Genomic DNA, 22,504 nt, shown 5'->3' with positions numbered 1-22,504 from the left:
CAGCCCCTGGTCATAGGAAGCATGGGGGTTGGGAGACTGCAAAGCACCCACCTAAGCAAAAGCCTTGCCATGTTTCTCAGGAATCAGGACCTAAGTGTCTGTGATCAACCCTGTATCAGTCCTCCCTCTCAATTCCATACTTTTATCCCTGTTGGGTACTACGGTTCCCTCTTACCCAGTTTTTAAACAACTTCCCACTTTTCTTCCATCCATTTAGCCAAGAAGAATCTGATGACATCATTCATGATACTACAATGATAAGGGATGTGATGGACAAGAAAATGTCTCCTCTGGTTTCCAGGTTGTGATCTTTCGGTGGCCCTGTTTCCTTAGATGCCGAAAGGATGAGTTTACAAGTGGGGTTAAAGACTTTGGAAGTTAGGAGAGTGGGGAGCCCAGTGCAACCCTCAAGTCCTCATGAGAGAGTCGGGCAGAGATGAGGATGTGACAAAAGAAAGACCAGAAAGAGGAAGGAGAACAGGGAAGAATGGAAGAGGGCGGGGTTTGTCTCGTGCTTCTGAGGCAAAGATGTGAGCAACTCAGAGAAAAGAGAAAAAGCAAGGAATAAGAGCCTTTCCCAGAGGTTCTAGAAAGAATTCAGTCCTGTTGACCCATCTGGACTGTGGACACCCCAGAACTACAAGATAATACATTTCTATTATTTTAAGCGAGCTTGAGTCGAATTGCTAGCACAGGAGCTGAAGGCTTTAATCTCAGAACTATTTGAAATCGACCATGGGACCAAAGGAGAAGGGAATTACTTAGTCAAATACACAACTCTGCAATGGAAGAGTTTCAGCCACACAAGCAGGTGCCTCCATTCTTCTTCAGCTCGGTAATCTTGTAGTATCTTTAACACACATTATTTATTTCACTGTCTTGGGGAACTACTACAGACGTCTTTTTTTTTTTTTTTCTGTTACTCAATGTTTCAATTTTGTGTAATTTCCCTCTCTGTTGCTGAGTTTTTTATTAGCTGCCTTCTTTGGGATGGTAGGGTCTGCTCCGGAGTGTTCTTCTGGAGTTCCTCCCTCAACACTGTTGTATTGGAGCTGCGTTTATCTCGCTGGAAGCTTCTGTTCTCACATCTGTTGAGATTGGAAGATACTAGCTCTAGAGGAGGTACTAGTTTGGACAGATGTGAGACAGAGAAGAGCAAGTGTAGAAATTCATGGAAATTCTCAGTTCTGGAGGCTTCACGGGCCTGGGGCACCTGGGGTAGGCAGAGGCCAGGCTGGTAGAGGGAAGCACCTAAGGCTGGCTGGCCTAGCGAGATCTTGCCCTTCTGACCTATAGCCCCAACCCGGTCATGAGATGTTCCTTTAGCAAACCGCTCAGAGAGGACAAGTTAAGGTAAGAAATAAAGGTGATTTCACTTCAGATCCTTTACAGCAGCAATATGTCAGCCGCCCCTAGAGAGGACGAAAGTAAATGAGTCAGTGCTAGAGAGTGAAGGATACCATCCGTGCAGAATGGTGAAAAGGACTCCCAAACAGCATCTTCATTGATTTTCTTTGTAATTGACACAGCATCTCGGTTTGCCTTCAGGCTTCAGCAAGAGAGAATGGGCAGCCATGTACACAGAGCTTCCTGGTGTCGGAATTTAATAATAAAAAAAAAAATCCTCCAAATGAACACCCTTTCTCCCCCATTGTTCCTCTTTCTCTCCCTCTTCTTTCTGCTTCCTTTGTGTCTCCCTTCTTCCCTCCCCCCCATGCCCTCTATCCCCACTTCAAAATAGAAGCATACACGGTAGATATTACAATATGTGGAAAACCTGTCTTCACTGGCTGTCACATTGATGACTTCAGGAAAAGAAAGAAAATAGCACATTTCACCTTTCAAGTTGGCTTGAATCTCATTGGGACAAAAGCTCAGTATTTTTCTAGAAAAAAAAAAAAAACCAAACCAAAACAAAACATTACTTGAGGTTGCCATGTTCTACAATGCATCACTAGGGTATGATGCCAAGAAGCCCTGTGCTCCCCTCTGGGGCTCCCAGGAATCCCCTACACAGGAGATGGGAGCAGGGGTGTCACCTCCCTATCTGCAGGTCAGCTTCCCCTGACCTCAGCAGCAGAGACTGGCCCTGTCAGGTTGCTGGATATGGATTTCACAGTCCATGGACGCTGAGGTTCGCCCTGTAATTTTTCAAGAGTCCCTTGACAATAGACCCTCTACAGGGCAAGTCTGGCAGCTGGCATGAAGGGTTTCTATGGCCCGAAGCTGCCTTTGAGAGGTCTGGGAGCAAAAAAGGAATGCTCTACATTAACGAGAAGCATTGTCAGTGACATTATTAACTGCTGGATTTGGTTCTGCGAACAGATCTCCTGATAATCTCTCGTTGTGACACACTTGTGTGTGTTCCAAGGAATGAGGAAACAGTCAGACATTGTACCAGAAAGACACACAATTGTGCCAACAGCTAGTCTTGGCACAGAGGAGGTTCACAGTGTAGTAGGATGCTTTTGTCCTTCTCCATCTAGTTATGCCTTCTTTGCTTTACTCTTGCTTGTTTGCTTTAATGGTGCCTTTTAAATTACCTTGGGAACCATATTCCCTCCTTCAACAGATACCTGTTGAGTTCCACATGTGCCAACCACTGTGCTTTCGTGGGATGAATATAATGGTAGGCATCAGATCAGATGGAATGGCATTGTAAATGAAGTAGACGAACTTTGATCTGAGTGTTTTTTTTTTGTTGTTGTTGTTTGTAAGTGAATCAGCTCATGTGTGAGGTGCTGTGCAGAAAACAGGGCAAAATGAACAAATAATAAAATGGGTCCAGCTAGTTAAAGAGGCCAGATAATAATTTCTGGAGAGAGCAGTGCCTGGATACTGGAATCTGAAATCTGCAGGAAGAGCAGGAATTAACAGAAACTAATCAAGTTAATCTGGAAAAGAAGGTGAGAGAGTGACTAAGATCGAAGCAGGGGCCCTGGGTCATGAACCTCGTGCTGACCTGGAGATGCTGGGTCAGTCTGTGTATGTTCTTTTCTCTTTGGGGCATCTTCCAAGTACTCAGGCTACAGGAGACCTGTCCCCCCTCAGGGGCCAACCACCTTGTTCTGTGAGCTTGCCTTCAGCAAGACTTCTCAGCAGTGTGTGCCTCTCCTGTCCCATTGGAAAGAGGGCTGAGCAACCATTGGAAGGAAGATATCAATGGCTCTGAAACACTCTGGTGCCCTTCTCTCAATGACCTGTATTTTAGAAATGATGTCAGAGTCTTTCCAGGTTGCAACCCTCTCTCAATCTTGGGACTAATGATATTTCAGATGAAATAATTATCTTTCTTGTGATAGGCTGTCTTGTGCTTTGTAGATTATTTAGCAGTATTTCTTTTTTTTTTCACGTTTGTTGTGACAATCAAAAGTATCTCCAGGGCTGGAGTGATGATGGCTCAGTGGATAAAACACTTGCTGCCCAAGCTTGGGGACCAGAATTCAGATACCCAGGACCTATCTAAAAGGAGATGTGGCAGTCTGTGTCTATAATCCCAGTACCTCTCTGGTGACATGGGAAACAGAAATAGGATAATCCTCAGAAGTCATGGACCAGCTAGCCTATCTTACATAGTGGTGAACATCAAGGGCACTTCCGAAAAAAAGGTGAAATGTAAGGACACCCAAGGTTGTCCTTTGATTTTCATACATGTACCTGCATTCACAACATGCATAAATACATAAGAGCATGCATGTATACAACGTACACATACATTACAAACACACAGGTATGCACTGACACATATACTAGAATGTAACTCCAGATGTTACTAAATGTTTGCACAGAGCACAATAGCTAATTGAGACTTTCTACCATAGGCAATTTCATTTGAACTTTATAATATCCATGTAGGCAGAATGACTTTTACCCTATTACTGTGATAAAACACCAAAAGCAACTTGGAGAGGAAAGGGTTTATTTCATCTCATATGTCCTGATCACAGTCCATCAAGAAGGGAACTCAGGGCAGGAATTCAAGGCAGGAGCCTGGAGGCAGAAACTGAAGCAGAGGCAATGGGAGAACAATTCTTACAGGATCATTTCTCATGACTTGCTCTGTTGGCTTTCTTATAGCACCCAGGACCACCAGCCTAGGGGTGGCACTGCCCACAGTGGGCTGGGCCTTCACACATCAATCACCAATCAGGAAAATGTGTCACAGTCTTGTGCACAGGCCAGGCTAGTGGGAGCATTTTCCCAATTGAGGTTTCCTCTTGCAAAATGACTCTAGTTTGTGTCAAGTTGATATAAAACTAGCCAGTACAAGTGACCCCTTGTCAGCTTGACACACAAACACAACACTGTTCAACCATAACCTTTCCTTTCTCATTGTCCCCAATACATCATATTGATATCAGTATCACAATCTAAAACATATCCCAAATTTTAAAAGTTTCAGTCTTTAAAAACTCAAACTTTTAAAAATATCTGAAGTCTTTCTAAAATTGCAAGGACTCTCTGAAACTCCAAAATCCCTCAACTGTAAACTCCTGCAAAACAAAAAATAAGTTACATACTTTCTTACTCAAAGAGGGAAGAACCAGGGCATAGTCACAGTAAAAACAAAAGGCATAATAAAAATTCAACAGTGTTAACAAGTTCAGTGTTTGATGTCTGGGATCCACTCACGATCCTCCAGTCTCCTAAGGCCGGTACAGCTAATTCCATTTCTCCAGCCTGCCTTCTGCAACACATACAGCGTGTCTCCTGGGCTCAGGATGGTTCCATTTCTGCTCTGCTGCTGTCCTTGGTGTTTCTTCATGGTACCGGCATCTCTGAAATGCTGGTTATCCTGCTGCAATTGTCTTGCCCTGTGGCTAATAGTCACTCCAGGTCTCTTTTCAGGGTCTCTGACCCTGCCACATGGTGCCAAGTTTGAACTTCTCTCCCTGAACCCCTTTAATCCCTTCTACTGCAGCTGAGGCAGAGGTGAAGCCTCTTTTCAGGGACCTCACTCCTGCTACATGTGTCAAGCCTCAGCAGCTCTCCATGACCCCTTGATGCCTTCAAAACCAACACCACCTGAGTGACTCTTACATTGCCAATTTGGCTGCTCGCCCCACTCTGGACCATCGTCTTTGTAGGATGATGCCGAGGAAATACTTCCCAGAAGGTTTTGCCTCAGTGATGCTGGTTCCTCCTTGATTACAACTGAATTCTTCAGCCACAGCTGACTAGGACCCATTGTTCCAGTAAAGCAGACTTTTCACTTTGGTGGTTCTTAATTAAAAATATCAATGGCCCTTTAGATCCTTTAGGGAACTTTCAAAAAATCTCACAAGCCAGGCATCCATCATCTACACTGCTCTCGCATTCTTATCTTCCAAGCTCCACAGAACAGCCCACTGAGCTCTGAGCACCCAATGGCTCTTTCCAACCCAAAGTCCTAAACACCCCCACAATCCCCCCAGAACACATGGCCAGATCTGTCACAGCAATATCCTACCACTTGCTATCAATTTCTGTCTCAATTCCAGTTTCTATTGCTGTGATAAAACACCGTGACAAAAGTAACTTGGGGAGGTAAAGGACTTACTGCACCTCACATGTCACAGTCACTGTCCATGGTGAAGGGAAATCATAGCAGGAATTCAGGGTTGGAATCAGGAGGCAGACACTGAAGCAGAGGCCGCCACCGAGAAATGCTGCTTACTGGTTTGCTCCTCATGGCCTGCTCAGTCTGTTTTCTTACAATTCCCAGGACCACCAATGGTAGCACATCTACATCGAGCTGGGGTTCTTTCACATAGATTACTAATCAAGAAAATGTACCACGGGCTTGCCCACATGACAATCTATTGGGGGAATTTTTTTCAGTTGAGGTTCTTTTTTTTTTTTTGCAAAATGACTCTAGTTGGGTCAAGTTGACATAAAACTAGCCAGCACAGGCCCTCTTCCAATTTATCATACTGCTTTCTCCTTAATGGATATCAATAATGACTTCCTGGCACTCTGGCAAACTGCTAGGAGAAAATATTTTGACACATGAAAACTCCTGCCAAGGTGGCCCCTGAGTCTGCCTCCAAAGAACATGTCAGATATTAATGGTAAAACATAAAAGGCTTTTGTGTGTAGTAATAGTTTGAAAAAAATCAAATGTCAACATATAGGATTTTAGATTCTAATAAGGAGAAGTGGCATTTATTGTGACTCATTTTATCTTTCTCAATTATGTGATACCATAGAGGTGAGACTCAGGGTTTCCATTTTATGGACCACTAAAATACAGGTCCTTATTAGAAAAAGACTGTGCTGAGGAGAAACTCGGGTTCATTAGATGGCAAGTTGATGTCCCTTGAATGAAGCTTTGTTGATCCCTCATGGGGTGCTGGGCTGGATGGATGGCCTTGAAGGGCCCCTCTAATGCTCCCACGTAATGATCTGAATTATGGACTCATTATTAGGGAAAGAAATGGCACCAAACATGATCCCAATGTGAGCATTCTGTTGCATTATTTTTCTAGAATACCAAAGGTCACCTCTACCGGTGTGTGGAATACTAATGCTCATTTCTGCTTGGTATGCTGAAAAAAAAATCCAACTCCAAATAAAGCAATGAAATAATCCTTATAGAGCACTTTTAACAAGGAAAAATTGGTTTAGATGACTCTTTTTTTCCTTTCTGGTCGGCTGCTTTGAACTTGGGAAGGAGGTGGGAATTAGAAGGGAAAAGATTTAGTGCCGCTTAAGAGGCTCAGCACAGGTCCAATACTGGCAAGCCCTTTGTGTGGGTGATTTTTTTTTTTTTTTTTTTTTTTTTTTTTTTTTTTTTTTTTTTTTTTTAATTTCCCATGTCTTCTTTTGCTTTGTCTTCTTTCTTGAATATTTCTCCCTCCCAGGAAGTTTTCTGTGCCCTGAATCAGAGGATTGCCACCCCAGTTGTACAGCAGCATTGCCTGGGGGGAGATTGTTAACCAATCCCAAAAGGTAAACCCTGAAAACATACATGTAAGTAACATTATACAGACTGAGCAGGTTGTATTTATGTATTTAGGAATATGTGTGTGTGTGTGTGTGTGTGTGTGTGTGTGTGTGTGTGTAAAAAGAGGTCATAGATGTGAAAGAGAGAAAGGAGGGATTTATGGGAGGGAAGAAAGTGGGAAAGGATATAATTATGTTATAATTTCAAAAAATAAAATGGAAAAAAATACAGATATCTGGTCTTAGTTATTCCAGAAACTTGGTGCTGAGGTAGAGGATCCCAGCATCTCATCCAGTCTGAGAACCACTGCCCAGGTCACTAATATCTCAGCCTTGGTTGCTTATCCTGCCTCCCATTTTTGAGGGGAGTTGATAGAGAACCAATAATTAACTTGTGATGTTGGATTAGACCGCACAGTTAGAGGTCAGGATAATTTAAGGGTTCCGTTTTTAAGGTGACAATTTTGCATGCCTAAGAGACCTGATCTGCTTCTGCCAGCTCCCTGGTTAAGGGACAGGAATAAAAGATCTTTGTTCTCATTCTTGCCCCCAACAGAGTCACCTGACCGCATACTAGGATGGGGCTCCCTGGGGAAAGGTCTGGTACCCATGGACCCAGCCTTGACCCAAACAACAGGTTGTGATCCAGGACACCCAATCCATTATTCTAGGCCAGAATTGATTTAGCTAGAGGGACTAGATTTCACAGCCATTACTGGAGCACAAGCCTTGCCTATCTTCTCTTGCGATAGCCCAACCTTCAGGCCAGGTTAGTGGTTTTCCTCTATTTTTAGGTTGCTAAGATTTTTAATTCTTATTTTTGTTGTAGGTCATTGCTTCATCTGGGCAAGTGCTCTACCACTGAAGTACATGCCAGTCCTAGATCATTTGCATTTTTAGATCATGAGTGAATATTGAAATGTAGCAATCACATTCACTTCGTATTGAAACATGTGGATGATGTGTCTTCTAGTTTGTCAAGGTAGAGAATTAAACAGCTATTTTTTTCTCCTAGAAAGAAACGAAGTTTGCATTTCTGAAATCAGTCCAACTAGCATACAAAATAATATCCTTTCCACATAAAAGGAAAAAAGAGAGGAATAGGTCTAGAGGTCCCAGGAGTTCAGATAGATTAATCAAAACTAGAGGTGGGTCTTGAACACACTCTATCAACTCTTGAGTTAGGGTCTGTGCCCAAAAGCCTTCCCAAGACTCCAGGGCAAGGGAACTTCAGGTGGAGACATGGGAGGAGGGATAGTGGAGATGACGAGTCATTCAGGAGACAGAAGAAGTAGAGGAACTGGTATTCAGGGTGAGGGTGAGGCTGATGTCTCGGGGGAGAGTTGGAGAGTGGCAAGGAGAGGGCATTGATTGGTTCAGACACTGAGTTCATTTGCAGTTATGATAAGTCCTTGTTGTAAGGGCCTGGCAAGGGGCTAGATGGTCCAGCCCACAGTTCAGCTGTTTTGAACACTCCAGGATCATTCTTAGAAAATCCTACTCCACTTGCAAGGACCACTGCAACCTGGATGTTGTTAAAGCCATGACTCCCCTGCTTCAGAGTCTTCACTCCAGTTATGACTACTCCCAGTCCTTAGAGGAGTAACCGCAGTGCACTCTGGGAAACTCTAGATGGCCCTGCCCACTGCAGCCACTCCTTACTATGGAATAGGAGACCTTACTATGGAATAGGCATTCTCCCCAATAATGAACTCTGGCCACACACTCTGAGGAAGAGTTTGGGTCCTCTGCATTGTCTTATTTTCACTTCCTTTTGCCTCTCCTCGTTGGGGCTCAGCATCAGCACTTGGGCATTTGAATACGTTTTCCTTTGCTTTGTGAGCAGCAAGCAATGGCAGCTTGGCTTCTCTCATGTCTTTTGTTACCAGCTATCTTAAAAGAGACACACAGACTCTCTGTTCCCACCTTCTCAACTTCTGATCTCTTCTCTCTTCCAGTAACTTCTGTCCCAGCCACCCCCTTAAAAATGGCTGCAGATGAATCTAGGGTCCCCTCCCTCCTTACCTCTCATCATTTACCGCCTTGAGGCATCATCCACATCTGCCCAGTGACTAAGCAAAGACCTGTGATTGCTGTAAGCAAGGCTTATGATGGTTGCATATTTAAGGCTTATGGATGGCGGAAGTGGGCACCATGTGTTCAAAAGGCTATTGGGTAATTGGTGGAATTAAGATGGGAGAACAAGCCAGCCAGCCTCCCTCGCCAGCCATGTCAACAGGACAAAGCTCCTCAGCGGATGTTAGAAAGTAGCTGAGCCATTTCAGAGAGGGACCAGGGACAAACCGTGGAAGGCTGAGACCCATGGCAGCCCCTGGAGCTCTAAGCCTCTGGGCTTGTAAGCCCGGCTAGCAGCCCTCTGGTACAAGAGCTTGGTGCGCACCAAGGACATCACATCCTTGCCTGTGTGTGATTTCCATATAAATAGAACAGAAGGATCCTCAATCAGCCCCTTGTGACAAAAAAAATGAGTGACTAAGCGCCCCCTTTCTTCCAGGCTACGAATCTGGTTTGCTCTCTGCCTCGTTAGTTACTTAACTTGCTTCTGCTTCAACTTTGGTACCTACAAAATGAAGGTGGTGGTGGTGGTGGTGGTGGTCCCAAAGGGCCATGGAGACTACAGTGCCTGAATTGTAGGAAGCATGCCATTTCCCAATATGTCCCTCCACACATTGTTCCAGCTATGTGAGCTCTCTGGGCCCCTCCCCCACGGGCTCTGTCTTCTTGGGAGTATGATGGGGTGTAGCAAGTCTGAAGCTACTCACCAGCCTGGTGAGCATCTGGAAGCGCTGTTGGGTGGAGGAAGACAATTTAGTCCTTTGGTTCCACCTCTAACTGGGCTTTTTGGTCATTTTCTTTCAGATTCTAATAACTGTGCTTGGTCTTGTTTTTCCTGCAAAAATCTATACTTGGTCCTTGCAGCGCATGGTGCAATGATAAAATTCCCTGTGTCACCCAGTGAGGTGAGGTGGAGGGCTTCCTCATGGTCCGAAGATTTCAGTGTGGCACCCCGGCCCCTTGTCTGGCTTTAGAAGGGAATCTGCAAGGCTTGCACAGCTTGTCCTTGTTTGTCCAGCAAGCATCTGTGTGATGTGTGACTGTCACATGTGTCCTCTTGTCTTAGCCTTTGTGGGGATGCAGGTAGCTAACGGGTACCTGCGAAGGGAGAGGATGCATGTAAAGTGAATAAATGCATCCGAAATAAGAACAAAGGCAGTTCCTGGCATAGGTACTCATCCATGTTCCCATTCAGGGATGCATTCACAATGATTCTGACTCAAATTCCAGAAGGGTCCAGCAAAAGTTGTCCAGTACTCTTAGATCCTCCTTAACGTCAGTCAGGATCCATCACTTATTCAACTTAGAGCATAGTGGGTACACAGGAAACTTGAAAAGAATGAATAAATTATTCAGAGCCCTGTCATTATCAGGGAAAGAACGTGCTTCTGTGCGGTGCTCACGTTCAAGAGAGTGTTGGGATGTAGCTGAATATGTAGACTGTGAGCCTGGGTGTGTGTGTGTGGGGGGGGGTAGGGTTGGTGATTACAGACCTGAAGGTATTTTCTTTAAAAGCCTGTTTAGCCAGAGCCTGTTTGTGTGCTGGGGTGTGAAACTCTATGAATGAATTATCAGCAGGGCCTTAGATGGGTTCCCGAGATTTGCTTTGGGCAGACACAGACTCCTTCTTCCCAGATTCCCTGGGGGCAGAGAGACCACGGGACCACCTGCCACTCTAACGACCCACCCCTCCACCCATGACTGATGCCGGAGATGTTTTGCTTCTTAAAGGAATAGTATCAGCTTGCTCTAAAGGTGAAATGTGGAAAACACTAGCCCCTGGTCCCAGGTGCCTACTTGTACTGCTAGAATTGTAGCTAGTCCAAATTCAAATGTGTTGTGAGTATACAATAAAACCCACCAGATATTAAAGGTTTGGTGGAACAAAAGAAAACAAGGCACCCTGTTATTAATTTTATATTGATTGCATGCTGGCACGCTAATGTTTGGAATATACTGGAGTAAAACTATCTAAAATTACACATATGGATCATATTATATTTCTACTATGAAGTCTTATTCTAAAAGATACCTTATCCTGGGATATAATCCCAGAAAGCATGTTAAGTTTAGATCTTGAAGGATCTATAAACTTGGATACACAAGACAATGGAATTTGGCATGAAGAAAAATGCAGACATGTGAACTCACGCGATATATAGGGCAAGATAATAGACCAGTTGTTCACAAACCCACCCAGCTTCCCTGTATTTTATTTAATTATTTGGGAACTCCGGTGACAACTTCACTGTTATCTCAGTACTTTGACCAAACAAACACTACAATGATAACTAACATTGGCTGACAACTTGCTATGTGCCAGGGTTTGTGCCAAATACTTCACACACAGCATGTAAATGTATATATGTAGGCACCTAACTATCCTCAGATGGTATGCAAGACAAATCACATGGAAGTCACTGGCAATGGAAGGTGAGGGACAGGGAATAGGCACAGGCGTTGCCTCAGTTCCTTGCTTGACAAGTAAGTAACTGCTGAGCCCACATCCTGGCTGGGGATGGCAGAAGAAGGAATGTGCTGGGCATCGTCATAGCAGATGCCTGCCAGAATGCCTCCTGTGTGACATGTGTTCATTAAACATTGGTTTATTACCTGATCCTTCTCCTTTCCCCTTGTTTCAGTCTTGGCCCCGTTACTGCTTCCCAGAAACACTCCACCATTTATTGCTATATGCTGGACAAGCAATGATCATTAGCATCAGATGGACTTTGGTGTGGAGCCAAATGCCACTCACTGACTGCGTAACTTAGGAAGGGAGGTGATAATACCCACTCCTAGGGTTGTAATGGGGTTTAATGCCGTGTGGGATGCAGGGAATCTCCAGGGGGAGAGTGAATAATGAATACCAGCCAGCGCTGCTGCTTAATCTTTTCATGTGATTTCCTTCTTTCTTTTTCTCTATTGTTTATTTATACTTTTTAAATTTATTTTATTTATTCTTCATTACAGTGTCTTATTCTAGAGCTCAGGTTGGCTTAGTTCCTGGAATCCTTTTACATCAGCCTGCGGAGTACTGGAATTACAGGTATGTATGTGCACTACACCTGGCTGTGGCTTTCTAACCCCTAAATCTCAATTTCAAAAATTAAGGGGGTCTAGAGGCTAAGAACTGAATAGGAGCAATTTCTCCTCTAAGAGCTACCCCTGACTCCCTCAGGTTAATTCACCCCTAACTACTCTGTAAATTCCTTAGAATCTAAAAAGAGGGAATCTAGAAAAAAAAGCTTAGAGGCAGCTGAGAAAAAAAGTGTAAGGGCACCATGTGGAGAGCAACAGAGAGGAGAATAGAAGAGTACACATGATTTGAAGGGGGAAATGGGAGAACTGAGGGAAAGGAGATAAATACAGAAGATGGAGGGTCGACTAGCATTAAGGATGTCTGAAAAAGTCATAAAAGCATAATATTATCTATCTAAAATTATGTATAATGCATATATATTTAAATGAACTCTTCCTATCTGAGCTGACAATGGTTCCCCCAAGAGCCAGAGACTGTCTAATGAAAACCCCTACACCAGGCATGAGAACCTTCTTTTGAGTTGTTAGTTAGGGTCGTCCAAGCTGTTTCCCAAACATATATCCTATTGGTGTTATCCTTTGTTACTTCGCAGAGGTGGAAGTTCAGTCCCTATTGTTGAAGACACTGTGTACTTCAGGTACAGGGCCCAGAAACCCTTTTCCTGGAACTGATGAATACTGATTTTCATGGTATCAGAAGGTGCTGTACAAGCCTCCAAAGAAGGGAGGCAAAGAACAATCCTCCCCAGATGTGACACCAGTGAGCCACAACAATAACCAGCATGTGCAGTGGTGGTATGCATGCCTTGTCTGTAACCAACAGCATTGGTCTTAGGGTCTGCTCAATAAGAGGGAAACCACGCCTGATCCTTGACACCTAGTCAACTAGTTGGTAGTAAAATCATGGATCTTGGAGGAGACTCTACAAGCCCTCACTTCACGAAACCAGCATAATTACTAACAACATGCTAAATATTTGCGATATCAAGGGACATGCTAATATGAAAGAGGGAAAACTTGTGGGGCCTCAACCCTAGACAAGGAATTATGAGCAACTGGGGAAGGCTGAAAGTGGGAGAAACGCACTTCCCCAGAGAAGAGCCCTTCCCAGTTGGTCATCTAATACCAAGTGGCCAGTCCTGTGTGTGTGTGTGTGTGTGTGTGTGTGTGTGTGTGTGTGTGTACATGTATATGTATATATGCCTATACAAAATTTGAGTGAAAGATTCCGTTTATGTATTTAAGAAAATGCATGAACTGTTGACCAACAGCTGAGGAGCCCCCATGGTACTGGACTAGGCCCTCTGGATAAGAGAGACAGTTGTTTAGCTTGAACTGTTTGGGGGTCCCCAGGCAGTGGGACTGGGACCTATCCCTAGTGCATGAGCTGGCTTTTTGGAACCTAGGGCCTATGCTCAGACACTTTGCTCAGCCTTGGTGTGGGGAGGAGGGGCTTGGACCTGCCTCAACTGAATGTACCAGGCTCTGCTGACTTCCCAGGGGAGACCTTGCCTTGGAGGAGATGGGAATGGGGGTGGGTTGGAGGGGGAAGGCTGGGGGTGGGAGGAGGGAGGAGAGGGGAATCTGTGGTTGGTATGTAAAATGAATAGAAAAATCTCTTAATAAAAATTTATTTAAAAAATAAAAAAGAATAATCTATCTCTATGTGGCAACTAAAGAAAAAGGAGCTGAGTTTGAGAAAGAGCAGGGGATGATGCATGGGAGGAGCTGGAGGGAGGAAAGAAAAGGGGGGGCAATGTAATTATATTATAATTTCAAAAATCAAAGACATTATTATAAAGAATCAAGTCTTAAAAAGATATGAAGAAGCAATACCACCTTTAGAAGTGAGATAGATCCTCATTGCTTTTAGTAGCAGCCCTCATTAACTGATTGTTTTACTTACTGTGGGGTCTATCTGCAACCTATGCTGGCAAGAAGAAAAACCTTTCTCATTGTTTATAAATTGTTAATAAAAATCTTTATTTTTTTCCAAATGAAGCTTCTGGCCTCTATTATATTCATCTGTCCGATGTCATAAAAGTCAGGGGCTGCTTGAACTGATTCTTTACTCAGAATTTTTGTGCGTTAACTATAATTAAATATTTTCTTAGGTTAGAAAAAAAAGATTTTTCTTAAGCAATTTCTATAAATATTTGAAGGTCATTTTTTGTCTTTGAAATTTCTATATGTCACTGAAAGTCCCAAAGTACTTGGAGAGCTACTTTGCATATACACATAGCAAATAAAAGCCAAAGCTGTATGAGCAACATAGTTCTCCAAAGTGAGCTTCCCTATTCCTCTATTGTTAGTCCAGCCATTACCACAGCTCCAGGGAAACTCAGCGAGGGAGCTGGAGAGCAGCATGTCCTGGGGCAGCCTAGCCTGTTAATAGCAGGCAAGGGCTTCTGTCCCAGCTCAGACATATAGGGTGAGCTGGCTGCCGGCCACCTCTCTCCTCTCTGGATATCAGTATCCATGTCTAAAAGGGAGCTGAGTCAAAAGTCTCAGCTCTTGAGACCTTTGCTGGAAAACCTGAGAGACACGGACAGTGCTATATTTCTTGTCTAACTTGTACCAAGACCTCGACGAGCACTTACAGAGTAAATGGGCACTTCCAGCTGTTTGGGCTATGACTTCCTGTGTCATAGCTACCGCCGTTCCTAAAACATCTCTCTCTTGAGAGATAAGGATTAAGAGGAATAGCAGGTGGATAGAGTTGTCCTGGGAAAGCCAAGAGGTTCTGAACATTTTTTTTTTCATCTATTGCATTTCTAGACCTTGTATACACTTGGCCTGACCCTATTTATAACACAAGATAATAATAAGATAGATCACTTAATTCAGGTTCCTTAGTATATGGGGAAACCAGTAATAGAATATGCATGCTTAGTGTCTCTTCTTGCTTAATAAATTAAGACTACTTTATTTAGATTCCAGGGAAGGGTCCTAGCCAATGCTTAGCTAGTCATACTGGTTAAGTGATTGCCATTGGCTGCAAATATTTTTCTGATATACTTCTACCAACTATATGTCCTATCCAGGAAGGAAAGAGAAGCTGAGGCAATCTGGCAGCCTTCATTAATAAAATCCATTGCCTCAAGTCCTTTAAGAAAACCAATGTCTGCAGACCGCTCCTGCGGCCATTGGTAGTTAATGAGCACACGGAATCTTCTGCCTTGCAGAAGAGATGATATACATTTGAGCATTTGGACCAGGGAGGTACTCAGGATATGTGGCACTTGGGAACCAGTAAACAGTAACCAATGACCTATGGTTGAAAGCGTGCCGTATCTCAAGCCCAAGATGAAGGATGCTATCTGAAAAGAGCTCTCTCTTGTATAGTCAGGATGAAAAGAGGGTCGTGAGTGGGGTACTGCAGTGAGTATTTCTAAACAGACAGGTACAGTGGGGCTTCTGAGAGCAGGTGAAACGATGCCTTGGTCCAAAGAAGAGTCACAGCCGTGGTCTGACTCTTCTGTGGAGTCCTTCTGGCCTCCAAACTCTTAGGTCCCCCATTTCCTGTTATGCAAAGCCGAGCAGTAAGATATACAGGACATCATAAATCATACAGATTAGAGTAGTATCATCTTAATGGGCTGACCTTTGCAAAAGTGTGCGCGCGCGCGCGCGCGCGCTTATGGATCAGGCTAGACTAGAAGGCCAGTGAGCCTTGGAGATCCATCCATTTCTGCCTCCCAAGGGCTGAAATTACAAGCACACACTGCCACACCCAACATCTTTATATGGGTTCTGGGAATCACATAGATCTTCACATCTGAGGCTGAGCTATCTCCTTCCCTAATTTACTTTTAATGTGCCTGGTCTTTGTCCCATTTGATCTTGTTTTCTAGAGCCCTTTCTGGGGGTTACAAGAAGGATGACTTCTCTGTCCAGTTCTCCACAGCTTCTGGTATGAGAGGACAGAGGTGACCACACCAGCTCTAGGGTGCCAGTTTCTCCTCGCTGTAAGTGCCCAGCATGCCTGGTGGACAGTGTAGTGTCATTTTACTGAAAGCAGCTCAAAGCGTTGTTAGAGAGATCTCCCTCTGGGAAGGGAAGGGTTACTGCAGAAGTTTTTCAAGCCAGTTTCTTTGGTTCTGATGAAATCCAAATCCCTGTATTGAGCATTAAATGATTGCTTAAGGGGGTGGGTATCTAAGGCTGTGAGATTTTTCCATCATTTACAATTCTGTAACTAGATTTTCAGAAAATGCTTGGATCTGTTGGATAAAGGCAAAGTAGATTTGTAGGCTGGTCTTCTCACTAGCAACCTATATGGAGGCACTGATCCAGACTGTAGCATACGCTTTCTCGTCATTAAGTGGGAAGGATAGTCCTAGCCATGCCATATTCCATCCTAGGGTGCTCCATGAATTTGTGGCTCTTGGTCCATCTAGTTGGCAGTGCTGTTTATTCTAGTATCAAACATCCAAAGAGTATTTGGTTTCGTTCTCACAGTACAGGAACTTATGTAAGCTTTTCAGATAGCCTGCAGAGCACATTGACATCCTTTTTTTCAGATAAGGTACAGAGAGGTAAAGTGAAGGGTCCAAGATCATTTGCCACTGAGAGAAGGAGCTGAGCTTTAAGGCCGGGCAACTTTGCCTCAGAATCTGGGCTCCTGATCACTGGGCCACTCCGTCTGCATGTACGTGGTAGGTAGGCTGAGCTCTGAGGAGTTCTGCATCGAACAAACAGCTGTTCCCAAGCCATTGTGAGCAAAGGGCCCTCAAGAAGCAGGGGCCTGTGGTGACTAAAAGTAGAGTCTTGTCAGCCATAGCCGGGCTCATCTTCCCTTCCAGTTACAGCCAGGGTGTCCTTGGGCAGGTGCCCAAGCTCTTTAAGCATCAGTTTTCTCAGGCATGAAATGGGGAAGGGGGAGATTAAAAAGACAAAGTACAGACATGTCTTTAAATAGTGGTTAGCATATTGACGTATTGTACAAATATCAAATTTTGCTGTATATGGTAAGTGAAGGCTGACATCGGTATCTATTGGCATATCATGTGGATGTCAGTTTTCAAAGTAGTTTATAGTAATATATAATGGTGAGATATACTACACACACACACACACACACACACACACACACACACACACACACACACACACCGGAGAGTTATACATGCACAGGACCAATTAAGCAACTACAGTATTTATTTCCCAAAACACACTTTAGGGAGTATTAGTGTAACTGAGTCAAAGATCTTTTATTTTCCTTTTCTTCTCATTTCATTTCTACTTTTTGAGTTACAAAGTTGCTATTGACCCTGTTAAATAACATGCAAGCTTCCTACAGGGAATGACTGCATACTCACAAGGTAATGCATCTGGGAAGGGGCTTAGGGACTGTGGTGTCATACTTGGTTTATAGAAAGCAGAAGTCTGGAGGCTCTGGGGACCTGCTAAGGGATACCCTCCCTGTGTTACCAGCATAAACAATGTAGGACTAAGGGTTGGCTCATGACAGCATGAGCAAGGTCCTGGGTTCTATTCTCTGTTCTGAAAAACAGACACACAAATCAAAAGATGAACCCCCGGCTAGAGAAACCTGTAAGAAAGCACCCCATCAGGGCTCTTGCTTTGGGGTACTGTAGGACTTAGAATCAATATCCACAGGCAGCTCCCACAACCTCAGGGTAGGAAGCTCCATGCATGCCTGGACCTCTTTCTGGAACCGCATAAGGTAGCTGAGGGCTCTCCCAGAGCCTCTGTCGCAACTGACTCCTCGTGCTCTTTCCTTGATGGGTATCAGCCACATGAGCGTTATCTAAGGTCTGAGTCACACACTCTTGGGATCACACACCCTTGGACCTTCTTGACCAAGCTTACAGCACAGATGGGCGTGGGCCCCTACAGGAGACACTGTGAATGACTGTCCGTGGAGGACCCCAGGCCCCAAAGCAGGCCCTGGGTGGAGTTCCCAGGACTGTGTGCAGAGGAATTAGAAGCTTGGTTTGAGTCTTGTTCTCACACTTGGTGTTTGTGTCTCTTTCCTTCGTTCCCCATCTGAGTCTTGTTCATCTGTATAGGTAGCTGGCCATGCCAGCATGAGTGTTTCTCTGAAGCTTTGCAGCCTTCTCTGCATAGGCCTTTGTTTATTTGGGGCTGGCCTTCCAGCAACTTTCATAGCCACCTTAAGAGAATTGTTACAGGGAAGAGCTGACCTACTGGGTACCACTGGGTCCCTTATTTATCTAGGTGGGGGCCATATGCTTACTTTTGGCCAATGACATGTGTGGAAAGTGATGTGAGCTGCTGGCATGCCTGGACTACATAAGCATCCTTCTGAGATCTATGGCCATCTTCCTCTATTTGCTGGTCTTAGGTTGAGGCCCAAGGTGGCCTTGAAGACCATGTGTTAACGATAGCAGAACCCTTGGCAGTTGTGACCCTGAACACCCACACGGAGTTGCAGCCCAGCCTCTAGCCCCACTGCTGTGTCAGAAACACACTTAGGATGTAACAGTACTGGCATCTGAGCGTGTTGTAGTTAGTATCCTCCTTAACACGCTCCTATTTCTTCAACAAGCAGTATTTTCTGTTCTTGATTTCAGCTTATGTCTTACTCTTCTCTGAATGCCCCCCTGGCTTCACTGCCCTCAAGGTGCACTGTCTCTGCATTTTTTTAAAGCTCACATGGCTGCATCCACGCAGCCCCCACCACCACATGGGCTCGTGGTGCTAATTGAGAAGGACAGAGCGTTCATTGTGCATCTCCCCAAATGCCCGGCACAAAACAGTCAGCACTCAGTCAATACCAAGTGATCGATTAGAGAGGCTGGAATGATCCATGTCAAACTCCAAGCATCATCTGAGAGCTTTCTGAGTAAACGAATGAGTCTTGCAACTTTTCACATACACTACCCCTCGGCCTTTGCTGAGGGGGCGCCCTGGGTCTCAGCCTCCTGGCTGGTGAGTCATACTTGCTGGCCAGCTGTTGTCTGGTTTACTGGGGCTCAAGGTACTCTGGGCCACTCTCAAATGGCTGAGGCATCAAGTGACATGGTGACTGAAGATAAAATGTCTTTGTTCTTTCTACACTGATGTTTTAAAAAATTCATGAAAATAAAAAGCCCCTCAAATGAAGTGCAGACTCCCCCTCTTTTATTACCTGGGAAAGATGGAACAGAAGAGCGGAATGGATGTGTCTTCCAATAACTATGCCGGTATTTTTGAAGTATCGTAAGTTGTGGAAACTGAGCCCATCACTAGGGATCTCTAGTGACAGCAGCATGCTCAGAGCTGCTGGGTCCCATTCAGTGGTCCTTCTGTAGTGGGGAGTGGGCAGCACAATGATCAAAATGATCTTAGAGATGGAAAAGTTAGCGTGTTTTTTTTTCTTTAATTTTTCATGATTTTTGAGGCACCGATACTTTGTTTCATGAAAAAAAAATCTATATAACGTCAATAAGCAACTGGAATTTATGTGACGTGTGTTTCTATGAATGAACCATAACTCACTGTGAATATTTTCATGTATGTCTTGCCAGACTTTCCCTGACATCAACATATGAATTTCTGTGATGCTTGCATCACTTGCATCCCATTTCAGCAGCAAGTGTTTGCTTGACTTTCTACGTTAACATCATCACTTTCACTGACTCCACATTATTTCTTCTTATAGAAGTGTGTCATTGCTCAGAAAACAATGCTTATTTTTGTTAAGAGCTATTTTTCTGTTTTTTTAGATATTACATATTCTCTATAGATTAACATTTGCACATGTGTGTGACTGTTTCCAGAGGGTTGGTTTGGTCATAGGCAACATAAGATTTTGAAGTAGAGCAATGGCTTTGGTCAGAAATGTCATAGCACTTACCCTCTAGCTTGGCATTCCGGTTGCTTTTAAGTTTATTCAAGTTGATTTGTATAAGTGGATACAAACAAGACAAAGATAGGATGGGAGGAAGAATTTAAATAGTCAACTTCTGAAGTGGAATGATTTGATCCAATCTGTTCTGGGTGAACTTCTATTGCTCTTTAAAAAAAGACCTTCGGAACTCACTCTGTAGACCAGGCTGCCCTCCAACCCAGAGGTCCCCCTGCCTCTGTCTCCCAAGTGTTTTGACTCTTTTGCTTGCTTTGGGGACCCCTTTCCTCCTGCTGGGTTGCCTTGTTCAGCCTCGTTAGGAGGGTTTGTACCTAGTGCTACTGCGACTTGTTATCTGTGTTCAGCTGATGTCCCTGGGAGGCCTGCTCTTTTCTGAAGGGAAACAAGGGGAGTGGGTCTGGGGGAGAGGGGTGGTGGGGTGGGGCAGGGGCTGGGAGGAGTGGAGAGAGGGCAAACTGTGGTCAGGACTTATTGTATGAGAGTAGAAGAAATAAATGAAAAAAAAAAAACTTTCGGGTTTAGATCAAGTTTCCACACCATGAAATGTGGCCATTTGTATACTTTCACAGCTACAGAGGAGATATGTTTGCTTTCAGCATCCTCCCAAGTGGCAAAAGCTGTATGTTCTGGAGAGCAGTGTTTGTCGGGATATATAGTGGTGTGTGTGTGTGTGTGTGTGTGTGTGTGTGTGTGTGTGTGTGTGCATCTACATTCAATGTGTAGCTCGAAATCCCCAAGAGCCATGTCTTGGTTGTTTGAATAGGAAAAAAGGAGAAATCTGTTTTTTGAGATGCTCAGGGGAGAGAAAGGCAAGGTAGAGAGTGAGCCATTTATCTTCCCAAGAAGCACCTCGGAGCAGTGAAGAGCTGCATTAGCAAAGATGTTTTTTTCCCCCTATGTGCTAATGTATTAAAATTTTTTTACTTAATGTGTCAAAAAAATCTCTTTTCATAGTAAAAAATAGAAACTGGCAATATCTTCTCCCCTCTGCTCCCTACCCTGCTCCATTTTCTTGTCTGTCTCCTGACTCCCACACTGCCAGCTTGCTCTCAGAGGATGATGAGGTCGGTCAGCACTGGTGGCAGGGACTCAGAGGCTGCTGCATGAGCTGTCCTGTGGACCAGACCTTTGTTCAACCAAAGGTCACATGTCTTGAATTACTTGACCCACGTGGAAGAACTAGGGTTGGCTTGCTCATGAATCCCTGAGAAGGGCTCCTTCTGGAAGGGGAGCACCAGCTGTCTGGTGAGAGGTGGCTACTGGTTAACCCTTTCCTTCCCAGACCATTGAGGTCTGTAGGTCCCAGGGCAGAGGGGAGGGGACATCTGTTATGTAGGAAGTGGGAACTGAATTGGATCAGGAGTCCTGGCTCTGCCTGTGAATGTGAATAGTAGAATGACATTGTCCAAGTCACTTAACCCTCTCTGAATAACATTATCCAATTGATCACAAGCAAATCCAGGGCTGCTGACCCAATCCTAGAGAGAAAGGGAGAGAGAGAGAGAGAGAGAGAGAGAGAGAGAGAGAGAGAGAGAGAGAACATGAAGTTGGGTGGGAGGGAGGTAAGGAGGATCTGGGAGAGGACTGGGGGAGGAGAAAGAATGTGATTAGAATATATTATATGAACAGAATATATTATATGAAAAATTAGAAATATATAATTAAAAATAAAATGGCTAAGAAATATCTTAGAAAGGTTTCAGAATTCTTAGTACTTAGAGAAGTGCAAATTAAAACTACTTTGAGATTTTATCTTACCCCAGTAAGAATGGGTAAGATCAAGAAAGCAAGTGGCAGCAAACAGCAGTGAGGATGTTGGGAAAGGGGACAGTCATTCACTGTTGGTGGCATTGCAAAGTGCAGCATCTATGGCCATCAATATGCAGAAAAGCTAAATTTGAATCCACCATACAAGCCAACTGTACCACTCCTTAGCACATAACCAGGGGACTCAGTAGCCGACTCCACAGATACTTGCTCAACCATATTCACAATAGCTAGGATAGAAGCCATCCAAATGTCCTCCAATTGATGAGTGGGTTATGAAAATGTGGTAGATGAAGACAACTGTAAAGAAAAAATGAAATAATTGAATTTGTAGGCAAATGGATGAAACTAGAAAAGATTATACTTAGTGAGCTAACCCAGACCAAGAAAAATAAATGCCACATGTTCTGTTTCTCTTATTTATGGATCCTAGCTCCAAATCTTTAGATTTGAATATATAACCTGTAAGAACCACAGAAGCCGGGAGAGTGGAAAAGAATCATGGACAGAGGGGTGGATGGGGACTGTGGAGGTGGATGGGACTGTGGAGGGGACTGTGGAGGGGTGGATGGGGGACTGTGGAGGGGTGGATGGGGGACTGTGGAGGGGTGGATGGGGGACTGTGGAGGGGTGGATGGGGGACTGTAGTGAGGGGGTGAAGTAGGGGATTGTAGAGGGGGGATGGGGGGACTATAGTGAGGTGGTATTGGTAGGACATGGGTGCTATGAAGGGAGAAATGGAAGAATTGAAGACCTTTAATGGGGGGGGGGAGAAATTGGGATATACAGAGGAAAAGGGAAGCAAGAGAGGTAATAACACTAAGGATGTTTGGCAAAAGTCACAGGGAAACTTGTGTGTGT

This window comes from Peromyscus leucopus, chromosome 19 (genome assembly GCF_004664715.2).
Source record: "Peromyscus leucopus breed LL Stock chromosome 19, UCI_PerLeu_2.1, whole genome shotgun sequence".
NCBI classification, from domain to species: Eukaryota; Metazoa; Chordata; class Mammalia; order Rodentia; family Cricetidae; genus Peromyscus; species Peromyscus leucopus.
The sequence above is the reverse complement of the archived record's forward strand: the minus strand, read 5'-3'. Positions refer to the sequence as shown.